Source organism: Paramisgurnus dabryanus, chromosome 16, assembly GCF_030506205.2.
Source record: "Paramisgurnus dabryanus chromosome 16, PD_genome_1.1, whole genome shotgun sequence".
Taxonomy (NCBI): domain Eukaryota; kingdom Metazoa; phylum Chordata; class Actinopteri; order Cypriniformes; family Cobitidae; genus Paramisgurnus; species Paramisgurnus dabryanus.
The window spans coordinates 24,514,598-24,527,319 of record NC_133352.1 but is presented as its reverse complement, the minus strand read 5'-3'; positions in this window follow the sequence as shown (position 1 = coordinate 24,527,319).

The window sequence follows — 12,722 nt, the reverse complement described above, 5'->3', positions numbered from 1 at the left end:
TTATTCAAGTGTTTGTTTCTAAAATAAGTTTGTTTTTAGTTAGTTATTTAATGCTATAAAAACGGTGTTGTCATGTCATGATTGACAGCTGTAATATGCGCATTCTGCGAGAGCATGGCCTTGATTTCGCAGCTTTACTTCCTGCTCACTACTGCGCAGGGCTGGTCCCGAAATAGACCCAAGACATCAGCGCCGTATCAGCGACACTGCCGGCTTCACTTTTTAACAATGGAAGAGAGCGAACGGGCGTCGTCCATCGTTTTTTACAGTATATGATCTTTACAGCTATACCTAACATAATACAGTGTTGTACCTTTTTGGGTAGTACATTACTGTACCTTAAGGATCTATTGTGTAGCTTTAAAAGGTACAGTTAACTGTTTTGTACTCCTTAACTGATGCACAATAGGTCCTTGGGGTATAATATTGTACCCCAAAAATATGCAACATTTTAATGTATTGCATACTCATAAAGATACTACAGAAAATGTACAGTTTTCCCTTTTTTTAGTTTAGTCACAAAAATTAAACTGCAGAATACTGTACAACTTTATCACATTCACCTGTTAACACAGCTTATACAAATCTTTAGTCTTCAGCAAATGTTGTGGTGAAAAGGATAATTTATGTATGCAAAGTGGCAGAACTTGTGTCTTATTGGAAAGGCATTAAAGCAGGCAGAGACTCGACTTTCCTTGCTTTGCCGATATCTCACAATGCAGAATCATGACTGCTCTGAGCAATTACAATACTGTCATTGTTGAAGTGGAGTGTCAATTCTTAATGACTCAAGAGAATGCAATTACAGCCAAACCTGAGAGGAATATCAAATCATAAGCGGCGTACATTTCATAATGTTTATATACAGCATAATAAATCACTGAAAACAACACAATTTTGTATCCCTTAAACAAAGGGTATCATTTTTCAGGCCAAAAATAACCCATAAAACTGCTGTGGGCAGCAATAAGAGCCTCTAAACTGATAAACACTGTTTTTTTTCCTGAAAACAGGATCATATAAAGACAATCTTCTATTTTAAGCGTGTCTATAGTTTAGGTTCATTGCAGTGAAGAGAAAGAAAAAATATGGCACACATCTACAGTTTTACCGCATCATTGCAACCCATAATCTGAGCTGATTTTCAATTTTGGATCATTTACTATATCCGTTAACTAGAAAAGAAATACACTGCACGGAAATCATTTTTTTCAATGGACTCTCTGTCCAGTCACACACAATATGCTATGGTCCATTTTCAGCGATGCCAGCCTGGAGGAAGAAACCAATCCAACATGCAATTTGGTGCCGTTGATGCATGGGTGCAGAACAGCACTGCTTTCCTGAAGTCTGTCGTTCACTCGTAAGCTTGGTGGGAAAACAAGAAGCAGTAATGAGGACGGATGAGGTCTGCAGCACTAACGGCTGGCTGGCAGTCTGAACTCTCGCTCATTCTCTCTGTGCCAGGCCCAAACACCTCTTGCTTTCCCTTTCAATCAATGTCTTACTGTTTCTGGGTACCACAAAATTCTGCCTCTCTGGAGACATATTAAGGAGACATTTTGCTAATCTGACCCAGTTCGCACTTTGTTAGCACTTGGTTTTCCTTTACTCACAAACAACATTTCAAGGTTTTCTGTTTCACCCGGTCCTGACAGCACAAATTTGTTGGTATCTGGAGACACAGTCTCACCACATATTTAAAAAACTTTAATACACAAGCCTGACCCGCCGGCTAGTGCGCTTCTTTACTGTACTTTATTCTTTAAGTCACACCAAATTATGAATAAAAACCTGACAAATACAACAGGTTTGTACTAAGTGCCGAATAATTAAGTTCTTTGCATATTCATGCTTTTCTCTTGTTGTTTAAGGCAAAATGAATGTGTAAAATGCCATGTAAAAGTTATGTTTAAAGTCAAACTCCTTATCTCATTATTAGATTATGCAGTTTAGCATGGATTTCACAGACAGAGTCACATATAGTGCCTTTTCCATTGCAGAGTGCCACACGGTTTGGTTTGGGTCAGGTCGGGTCCGCTCACCTCACTTTGGCTTGGTTAGCTTTTCCATCAAGTTTAGTAACACTTCGAAGTGGGAGGGATTATAGGCGTGTCGTTATATTTGCGCTGTCTACTGCTGTGACATCATACAAGTGAGAGCGTTGTTGAAATACATCCCCATACATTCATTTAACGTTATTTGCCACAAAATTAAAATTAGATGTTTGCACATCGCTTTTGTCACTACATCTGTCACACGTGACAGTTTCTGAGCAAACACAGTCGAAGTGCTCCGCTAAGCCTCATTTAAGTTCCATTTAAGCATATATGCGGACGTACGCATTGCGGATGTGCTGCCACAAACTGCAAGTCTGGAAAAAACTGGTATGGTGTTCATTATTCTCAACCTGTGGATGTTTTCATCGCTAAAAGGGAGTTTGGCAACTTGTAGCAGCGCACAGATGACAACAGGTTTAGTCAAGACAGCACAAGCTAGCACGAAGGTAAAGCTAATCTTTACATTATAGCGATGACGCTGGTAGTGCCGATTCCCTTTCAATACGGTTCACTTCGCATTGCGTCAGTTTGCTGACGCTATGGGGGAAACTCCTGTTTACTCCGTGATTGAAGCCTATTGGTTAACGTCTGTAGAAAATACAGACCAATGACGTTTGAGCCCGCGCGGGGGCGTGGCACACGTCCCTATATAAGCCGGTGAAATACGTCAAGAGCTCATTACTTTTCTCCTTCAGCGCGAACCTTCTCGCTGCTCCGAAGAAGAAGCCCTTACTCGCCGTCGATCCAAGCACTGCAGCGGACTACAACACACCAGCGTGTTCCCCTGCCGCTTTCCGGTGAGCCTAAAAGAGAGTTTTCTAAAAGAGCAGAAGCGCGTTGAGATAATGTCGCTTCGGCATTGCGGCTCCTGCCGAGCCCCTTTGCCTGTGGAGGATTTCCACAAGGAGTGCGTCATCTGTCTGGGTCCTGCCCACGCCGAGGCCGTACTCGCCGAGGCGGGCTGCGCCCACTGCGAGCTCCTTCCTATCGCGGTGCTGCGCTCCCGCCTCGAGATCTTTAAACGGAAGGCTTCCCGTGCTCTCCCGCCTAAACAGCAGCGGAGCCGTGAAGCTGGAAGACGCCCTGAGACCGAGTCCACGCCGGCTCATCCCCCGCGTGCTCTGTCTCCCCGCCGTCACCCTGTCACCTTCGCCCATGAGGACCTGCGCCCCCTGCCGAGTGCTAGCGGCATGGTTTCCTTTGGGTCCGGTGACAACTTGGAAGTGATGTCATCCTCTGAGGAGTTAGAGGATTGGGCGGCTTCGGATGACGACGCCCACGCAGCCGCCGCTGATGAACCTACCGAGTCGCGTCCTCACGACTCTGAGCTCATCCGCATCTTGACGCAAGCTACGGCGGAGCTCAACATCAAGTGGTCGCTGCCGTCAGAGCCTCAACTCAGCCGGTTGGACGAGTGGTTTCTGCAGCCCGGGCGCCGTCAATCGTCCCGCCAACGGCAGGCGCCGTTTTTCCCTGAGGTTCACCAGGAGCTCACCAAATCTTGGCGTGCTCCCCACTCCACCCGAGCTCAGAGCGCCGTCTCCCACGTCCTCTCCGTAGTGGACGGCGCCGACGAACACGGCTACTCCAAGATGCCGCCGCTCGAGGAAACTGTCGCCGCCCATCTCTGCCCGTCTTCAGCCGGCGGATGGAGGGCGAAGTTGAACCACCCGTCAAAGCCCTGTCGCCTGACATCGACCCTGGCGTCGAAATCCTACGCCGCCGACGGCCACGCTGCATCCGCTCTCCATACGATGGCGGTGCTGCAGGTATACCAGGCAAAACTCCTCCGTGACATGGACGAGGCAGGTCCGGACCCGTCGACCTTTCAGAACCTGCGCAGCGCGACTGATCTGGCCCTTCGCGCCACTAAAGTCGCCACTCAGGCTGTAGGAAGAGCCATGGCCAGCCTGGTTGTTCTGGAGAGACATCTGTGGCTGAACTTGACGGAGTTAAAGGACACGGATCGGGTTGCCCTTCTTGACTCGCCCGTGTCACCGTCGGGGCTCTTCGGCTCCGCTGTGGAGGGGTTCACCCAGCGCTTCACTGAGGCACAGAAATCGTCGCAGGCTATGCGGCATTTTCTACCAAAACGATCTGCCTCAGCGTCTGAGACCGGCCGCCCAAAACCGCCGCCAGCTCAACGCCCTAAGCCAGCACCAGCTCAGCCCCAGCAGAGAGCTGAACCGGAGGTCAAGCGCCAGCGTCCTGCACGACCGGCTGGCCCGCCTCGACGCCGCGGTCCCCGTCCTCGGATTACGCTGGACCCGACGCCGGCGCCGCCTCCCTGAAGAGAGTCTGACGAGGAAAAGAGGCTCTGGTCCCGCTTCGGCCGGCCCGCCCTCGAAAGTTCTGCGTGTTTCGGTCCCCTCGGGCGCTGGACACACCCTCGCTGTAACAGCGAAACAAAAATTTTTACCTTTTCACAAAAAGAGCAAATTTCCTCCTCTGTACACACAAACACACACACACGGCTTAACGTCCATAAGCATATCGACGCTCGCCGTCAAATTTCACGTTTGGCAATCCACCCCCGGTATGCCGGGCTGGATTCTAAACGTAATCCAACACGGTTATTCACTTCAATTCGCCCGGAGACCACCCCGGTTTCGCGGCGTTCTCTACACCACTGTCCCAGACGATCGTGTACAGATCCTCAGGGAAGAGGTGCGTTCTTTATTACTAAAAGACGCGATAGAGACGGTCCCGGCGGATCAAAGCGAATCAGGCTTTTACAGTCGTTATTTTCTCGTTCCAAAGAAAGACGGCGGCCTCAGACCGATATTGGATCTACGCGTTTTGAATCGCGCTCTTGCCAAACGGCCGTTCAAAATGCTTACAGCCAGACGAATCATGGCGTTAATTCGACCGGGCGATTGGTTCATATCAGTGGATCTGAAAGACGCTTACTTTCACATTCCGATAGCGCCACGTCACAGGCCGTTCCTAAGATTCGCGTTCGACGGGACAGCATACCAGTACAAAGTTCTGCCCTTCGGATTATCTCTGGCACCACGCACATTTACCAAATGTGCGGATGCGGCTCTCGCCCCTCTCAGACAGAGCGGCATCCGCATATTGAATTACCTCGACGATTGGCTTATTCTAGCACAGTCAGAGAGGGAAATTACTGCGCACAAGACCGTTGTACTCCAGCATTTGGAGAATTTGGGGTTCAAAATCAACCTCCAGAAGAGTTTGCTCACCCCCATGCAGCGAATCGCGTTCTTAGGCACGACGCTCGACTCATTAAAGATGCGGGCATGGCTTACACAGGAACGCGCGCTCACGGTCAGACGCGAAGCGGCATCGTTCAAAGCGGGTTCACATCTCCCTCTCAAACGATTCCAAAAAATGCTGGGTCTGATGGCAGCAGCATCCCCACTAATACCGTTGGGAATGCTGTTCATGAGGCCGCTTCAGTTTTGGTTGAAAGCGAAAGTTCCGCCCCGTGCTTGGTTGTCGGGCCGCTTATTAATCAAAATCACGTACAGCTGCGTGAAAGCGCTTTCGATATGGACATCCCCTCACCTTTTCCTCTCGGGCACGGAGCTCGGCTCCGTGAGCAGGAGGAAAGTGGTGACTACGGATGCGTCTGCGACGGGTTGGGGCGCTCACTGCGACGGCGAGCTCGCCTTCGGTGCGTAGAACAACCAGTTGTCTCAGCTACATATCAACCACCTCGAGATGTGGGCGGTTATCTTGGCGCTACGACACTTTCGACCGAAACTCCAACATCAACACGTTCTAGTGCGGTCGGACAGTATGACGGTGGTTTCGTTCATAAACCACCAAGGAGGGCTGAGATCTCGCTCCCTATCCAGGCTGGCGAAACGGCTTTTATTATGGGCTCACGCGAACGTACGTTCGTTAAAGGCGACTCACGTACCGGGTGTAGCCAATACGGGTGCAGACATTCTCTCGCGCAACGGTCCGCCGCCGGGAGAATGGAGACTGCATCCTCAGACGGTCGAGAGAATATGGACCGTCTTCGGCCGGGCGGAGATCGATCTGTTTGCATCAGACGAGAACGCGCATTGCCCGATCTTCTTCTCGAGACATCACGATGCCCTGTCGCAAGCATGGCCGGCGTGTCTTCTGTATGCTTTTCCTCCGGTGGCTCTGTTACCACAGGTCCTTCAGAGGATAAGAGAGACGAAATGCGCGATAATTCTGGTCGCCCCGTTTTGGCACAATCAACCGTGGCTCCCCGACCTATGGCAGCTGAAAACATCAGCACCATGGCCAGTACCGCTGAGGAAAGACCTCCTATCTCAGGCGAGAGGGACGATATGGCATCCACAGCCGGAGCTATGGAATCTACACGTTTGGTCTCTGAACGGCAACCATCACGCCTTTCAGGACGAGTGTTAAATACTCTAACTGAAGCTAGGGCCCCATCTACCAGGCGCCTTTACGCTCAAAAGTGGTCTATTTTTTCTGACTGGTGCACGACGAAAGACTTAAACCCAAACACCTGTGAAGTGGAGCATATTCTCTCCTTTCTGCAGGAAATGCTGGACAGCGGTCGCGCGCCCTCGACGCTTAAAGTGTATGTGGCGGCGATAACGGCGAATCACGCCCTTATCGCCGGTCGCACCGTGGGAAAACATGATCTCATCATTAAATTCCTCAGAGGCGCTCGCAGACTAAACCCACCGCGACCTAACACGGTCCCGTCTTGGGATCTGTCCACGGTCCTGAAAGCGCTGCGCGGTCCCCCTTTCGAGCCCCTCGAACAGGCTGACCTGCGCGCTCTCTCGTTTAAAACCGCTCTCCTCCTGGCGTTGGCATCGGTTAAACGAGTGGGCGATTTACACGCGTTTTCAATTGACCCGTCGTGTCTGGAATTCGGTCCTAACGATAGCAAAGTGATCCTTAGACCGAGAGCGGGATACATTCCTAAAGTTTTGACCACGCCATTTAGAGTTCAGGTGGTTTCACTTCTCGCCCTTCCGACGGCAGACGGCGAACAAACCCCGAACACGCTCTGCCCCGTCAGAGCGTTAAGAATATACACGGACCGTTCTGCCTCATACCGCAAGTCAGATCAGCTGTTCGTAAGCTTCGCGCAACATTCCTTAGGTATGCCGCTCACTAAACAGAGGCTATCTAAATGGATCGTCGAAGCCATTGCTTTGGCTTACGCCTCCCTGAATGAACATTGTCCAGTTGGTTTAAAAGCTCACTCCACGAGGGGTATGGCTTCATCTTGGGCTTGGTCTACGGGGATTTCTATCGTTGACATTTGTAACGCGGCCGGCTGGTCCTCGCCGTCTACGTTTGTCAGATTTTATAGCCTGGATGTCCCTGCCTTACAAGCACAGGTCTTATCGGCTTAATGATTCACGCGACTGCGTTTCTGTATGCCTTCACGGTGCGTTGTTAGCTCACCGTCATGGCTACCTATTAATAATTCATGCACAGCTCGCGGCGCGCTCAGAGAACCCGCCGTCTTGTGCTCTATTGTATATGCATCATGGTGCGTTTAGAAACTTCACTGTATGCGTATTACTGTCTCATATATGGTGCTTACACTTGCGCTCGCTAGAGCTATGTATATGCTGGGTTAGGGCCACATGCAGTGTCTCTCCGGTAAGGGCACCTCAGTCCGTTGTGTATGCACGGCGGGATGGGATTACGTTCCCCCATAGCGTCAGCAAACTGACGCAATGCGAAGTGAACCGTATTGAAAGGGAACGCTTAGGTTACTCACGTAACCCCGGTTCCCTGAAATAACGGGAACGAAGCATTGCGTCGCTGGCCGTGCTACAAACGTCTACGCAGCGAGTGTTATTCGGCTGCGCGCTTCAGTCGAATAATAATGAGCTCTTGACGTATTTCACCGGCTTATATAGGGACGTGTGCCACGCCCCCGCGCGGGCTCAAACGTCATTGGTCTGTATTTTCTACAGACGTTAACCAATAGGCTTCAATCACGGAGTAAACAGGAGTTTCCCCCATAGCGTCAGCAAACTGACGCAATGCTTCGTTCCCGTTATTTCAGGGAACCGGGGTTACGTGAGTAACCTAAGCGTTCTCTCCGACCAAACAATGATCTACATTGTTATTGCGTCACGTTTTGGTTTCAGCTCGGGTCGCTTGAAACGTATTGCACCCAGCTCCCAAAATTAAGCTGACCCAACCCGACCCAAACTAAACTGTGGGTTACTATGCAATGGAAAAGCGCCAATATAGTCTCATGTGTCTAGACCTGCAAATTGATAGCAGAAAGTCTGCACTATGTAGCAGGTTTCAATGACCAAAAACCACAGAAGACACTGCCTGTCTGGCATGTAAAGCAACCAATTATAATCGGCTTTGTTTCCAGGAGAACGTTAAAGAACGTAACGCACAATTGTATTAAATTCAACCAATTAAAATGATTTTAGAAGTCCAATTCTGTGTGCTTTATGCATCAAAAGTTCAGCAAACGGTCCGTAGGCACGAAAAGCTGAGACTACGTGCCATAAAGCTCAAACAGACCAGTGGCTTCTCATAAAGACCCTGTTGTGCTTTCATGACTCTGTGCAATGCTCAGTGACTGCATCTCTTCATTGTCATCCTCCATTGTGCAGCTTTTATGTCTGCAGCTGCCACCTGTCCTAATAATGTTTAGCATGTTGTCAACACCACACCCAATAGCTTGGCAAAATGGTTTGGTGAGAGCCTGTTCGTGAATATGAAAGGACTTGTGAATACTAGACCAAAAGTTAATTGAGATAAGGAATTTGATCAAAATGTTCACAAATGTCAAATACAGACATGCTTACACTTTTGACTACAAAGAAAATGGCAGACGTTCAACCCTTTAATTATTTCAGACAAAAAAATGTATTGAATTCCCTTCTTCACTGTACGTCTGTATACCCATTAGCTGCTGAGACAAATCAGACATGTGCAAAGAAGGCCAGGACACTCTTATTAATGAGTAATTGGCTCCAAAATTAGTTTTATATTGAACACAACACCTTCCTGATCAATAGCACTGGTCGGTGTGATTAAAATCACTTATCTAGGATAAGTCTCTACAGTAAAAGGCAGAGGTAAAGCTCTTCAATTCTCTGCACCGGTCCGGGTCGATAAAGAGGTGAGCATTACACCGATGGGCTCCGTATTGATGTCAAGAGGAGGAGAGGAAAGAGGAACACACTGCATATCTTACTATCATTTACTGATATTATGGCATCTGGCTAGTGGGGCATAATTCTATCTCCTGTATTTTGAAGCCCTGCTTAGCCAATTTCACAATGTAATGTATTCTGCAATGAGAGCACTGGAGAGACGCATTTTTCATGAATATCGAGGGTTCAGTGTGGCCATGACGTGCTGCTGTGCTGCCTGCTTTGTATTGAAAATGAGGTTTTTCTTTCTTTAAAACCTTTCATTCAGAACAGCATAGTTCATAATAGGATTCTCGAAAGCAGTGTTACTCAGCTTTGAATGCCCAGGGGCCACAAAACAGGATCCTTTTATATGATTTTTATAGTTCTTCTAATTATGTCGTTTTTTATTCCATATCAAGGAGGTCAGTATCTGCTGTCATAATGTTTGGTATCTGCTAGAAAATATTATTTTTTTTGCTTCAAACCTGAAATTCAAATCTATTTTAATTATTTTGTTAATCTTTTGTTCCTTTTATTTAATGGATGCCAACCAAATTATAACATTATTCAAAACAAAAGAAGACCTATGACTGTGCCAAAACAGTTGCATTGTAACACCTAAGAGTGAAAATACAGCAAAACCTTGATAGATATGATAAACATGCTTGAAGCTGTTGGAATTATAAAGCACATCACATACTGTATTATACATTAAAGGCGGGGTGCATGATTTTTGAAAAACACTTTGGAAAAGGGAGTCGGGCCGAATGTCTACTGACCAACGTCGTTGCCTGAGTTGCATATGTGTGCGACAGATCTATCAAAAGAAGGTCCAGATTCTATTAGGGTAGGGGTGTGTTTGTTTAGGTGATTTCAAATATTAACATTGGCTTTCAGAGATCATGCACCCCGCCTTTAAACCAACACACTGTATCGTAACATTACTGATATTGCGGTTCATTAAAGCTGCAGTCCGTAATTCTGGCCTCTCTATCGCTATCTCTTATTGAAATATAAAATTGCAGTTATTTGCGGAGTATGTTTTGTGCGTGCGTTTTTCTTTGTGCCGCTACTCTGCGCAAATTAATCTAATGTCAGTGATTACCAAACTGTCAATATACACCAGGGATTCCTGCAGCACTTTACAGTTCGGGCGGCTCGCCTAAGCTGGGAAACCCTACCGCCTTAACTAGGTCGTCCCCCAAAAAAATTGCTGCACAAAAGGCCGTCAAGTGCATCTCAGAGAATAGCACGGACACGCTTTACACCGCAAGTGGCACGCGCGCCACACGGCTGAAGTGAGTGAAAGACGTGGGGCTCTATTTTAACGATCTGAAACGCAAGTGCGAAGCGCAACGCGCAAGTGAGTTTGTGGGCGGATCTTGGGCGCTGTTGCTATTTTCCCGGCGTGAGAAATAACTCTTGCGCCGGGCGCAAATCAATAAGGGGTTGGTCTGAAGTAGGTTCATTATTCATAGGTGTGGTTTGGGCGTAACGTCAAATAAACCAATCAGAACGCTAGCCAACATTCCCTTTAAACGCAAGGGCGCAAGTTCCATGGCGGGTTGCTATTATTATGCAGATTTACCAGGCGCACGCCAGGAGCGGTTCACAGCCGAGGAGACCGACGTCCTTGTACGGGGGAATCCCACGCTTGCCAGCATAAATCGGGCACGCCGTGTAACGGGAGGTTGATCTGCCTCAGGACTTGACGCCAGCAGAGGACATCGCTGCGTCCACCCTCACCGCTGAAAGGGTTTGGGGGCTTTGAAATCGGACCCAAGAAACGCAAGCAAGGTCCAACCCCAAAGTACTCTTACAAATCAAGTTCATATACATTAAGGTTTCTTATGAAAACATTTTAATTATTATTTACATAAAATAAACGTAATACAGCCACACAACAAAGTTATGAAAATATTTTAATCGTTATTTGCATGAGAATAAATAAAAACTATCACCACAATGCTCACCACTATGATTCCCCTTATCTCGTGTATTAATATTTTTAAGTGTAACAATTTATGATTAGCAAAAATAACTGTTGCATCTGTGTAGATTAGATAAGCAAAGTGTATGCGCGTTGTGCACGCTATACATTATGGTCAAGCATGCGCCCTTAAAATAGCATAATGAACCACGCGCAACGCGCCACTGACTTTAGACTAGTTTTTTTTGGTTAGTAGCGCAATTGTTTTTTGAAACTGCAAAATAGCATAAGAGATGGTTTGCGCCGCAACACGCCTCCTTTTTGCGCTGAACCGCCCAGGGAGCGCAAGTTCATTCCCTAGTTTGCTGACGTGCATCTGTGGAGGGAAAAACCCCGCTGTGCGCCGGCGCAAAATACGAATGATACATGCGTCACTGACAAAGTCAATTGCGCTGGGTGCAAGATAGGGCCCGTGGTCCGTCACTTTCCGGAGGATAACTAGCCAGTTGATAAAACATCTCAGACCATAGCGCGGACTCGCTTCAGACCGCGAACGTGCACACGGCCCACATGGTCCATCACTGTCTGATAGCCAGTTGACAAAACGAGTGTCAATGAGAACTGTAAGTGGACTTATGTTTTGGGTTTATTTAAGCCTGTTATTGTATTAGTCTATAGTTCTTGCAAATGTAAAGCTGGTGATTTTGTTGTTTGAGCAACCTGCTAGCTAGGCTGCACTTGCCTGTTGATTCAATATAATTGTTGTATGATATAGTAGTTACACTCCTTTAAGATAATGTAATTAATAGTGGGAAATAGTCAGTTTTTACAACCTTCGTACTGTCTATCATCGTTCGCCAGACGTTCTACAACATCTGCTTTAGTTTGTGTTTATAAACCCTTTAATTTCACTTCATCACGCAGCTATTCCTGTTAGAGATATCTGTTAAAAACATTTATCATAGTTTCTTCAAAATTAAGTTTAATTGTAGCGTTTTAAATAAAAGTATTTTCATTTTCATCATGGTGTGTATGCCCCACCCCTTTGATTGCCACGCCCCCGGCAGGAAACCCTGTACACCACATGACAGAAGTACATCCTAGTACCTCCGCATTCGAAAACGATTGACCTAAACCCATATTATTAATTTACTGTATTTTCACCCATCCACCCAGCGGATGTGCCGTCAAGCCGATGGAAAACACTGAAGTGGAGTAATACAGTATATATGCCGCATTTGTTCTGACTAAATGATAACGCAATAGATGTTTTACCGGTTCAGATGAAGCTGTCTCTTCTCCAGTACTTAATCCCTTTAGATGTTGAAAAGCCCAGCTGATATTAACTCTTGTTTTAGCACAAGCTCGCAATTTGAGCTTTCACTGTTTTAACAGATGATTCCCCAGATGTAAGAACATTAAAAAGATGATCGTCTTTTGAACCTTCATAGAGTAAACGCGGCCATCTAGATGACACGTCTAAACTCTAAGCAACTGTTTACTAAACAAGCTAAAAACTCCCATCCGGAGCACATGCGATGATGCGGCCGGCTCCTCTTATTTATGTACGGATGTGATGTCATCAAGCAAAGACGAATTATGTTTTTCAAACTTTCCCGACCCGAC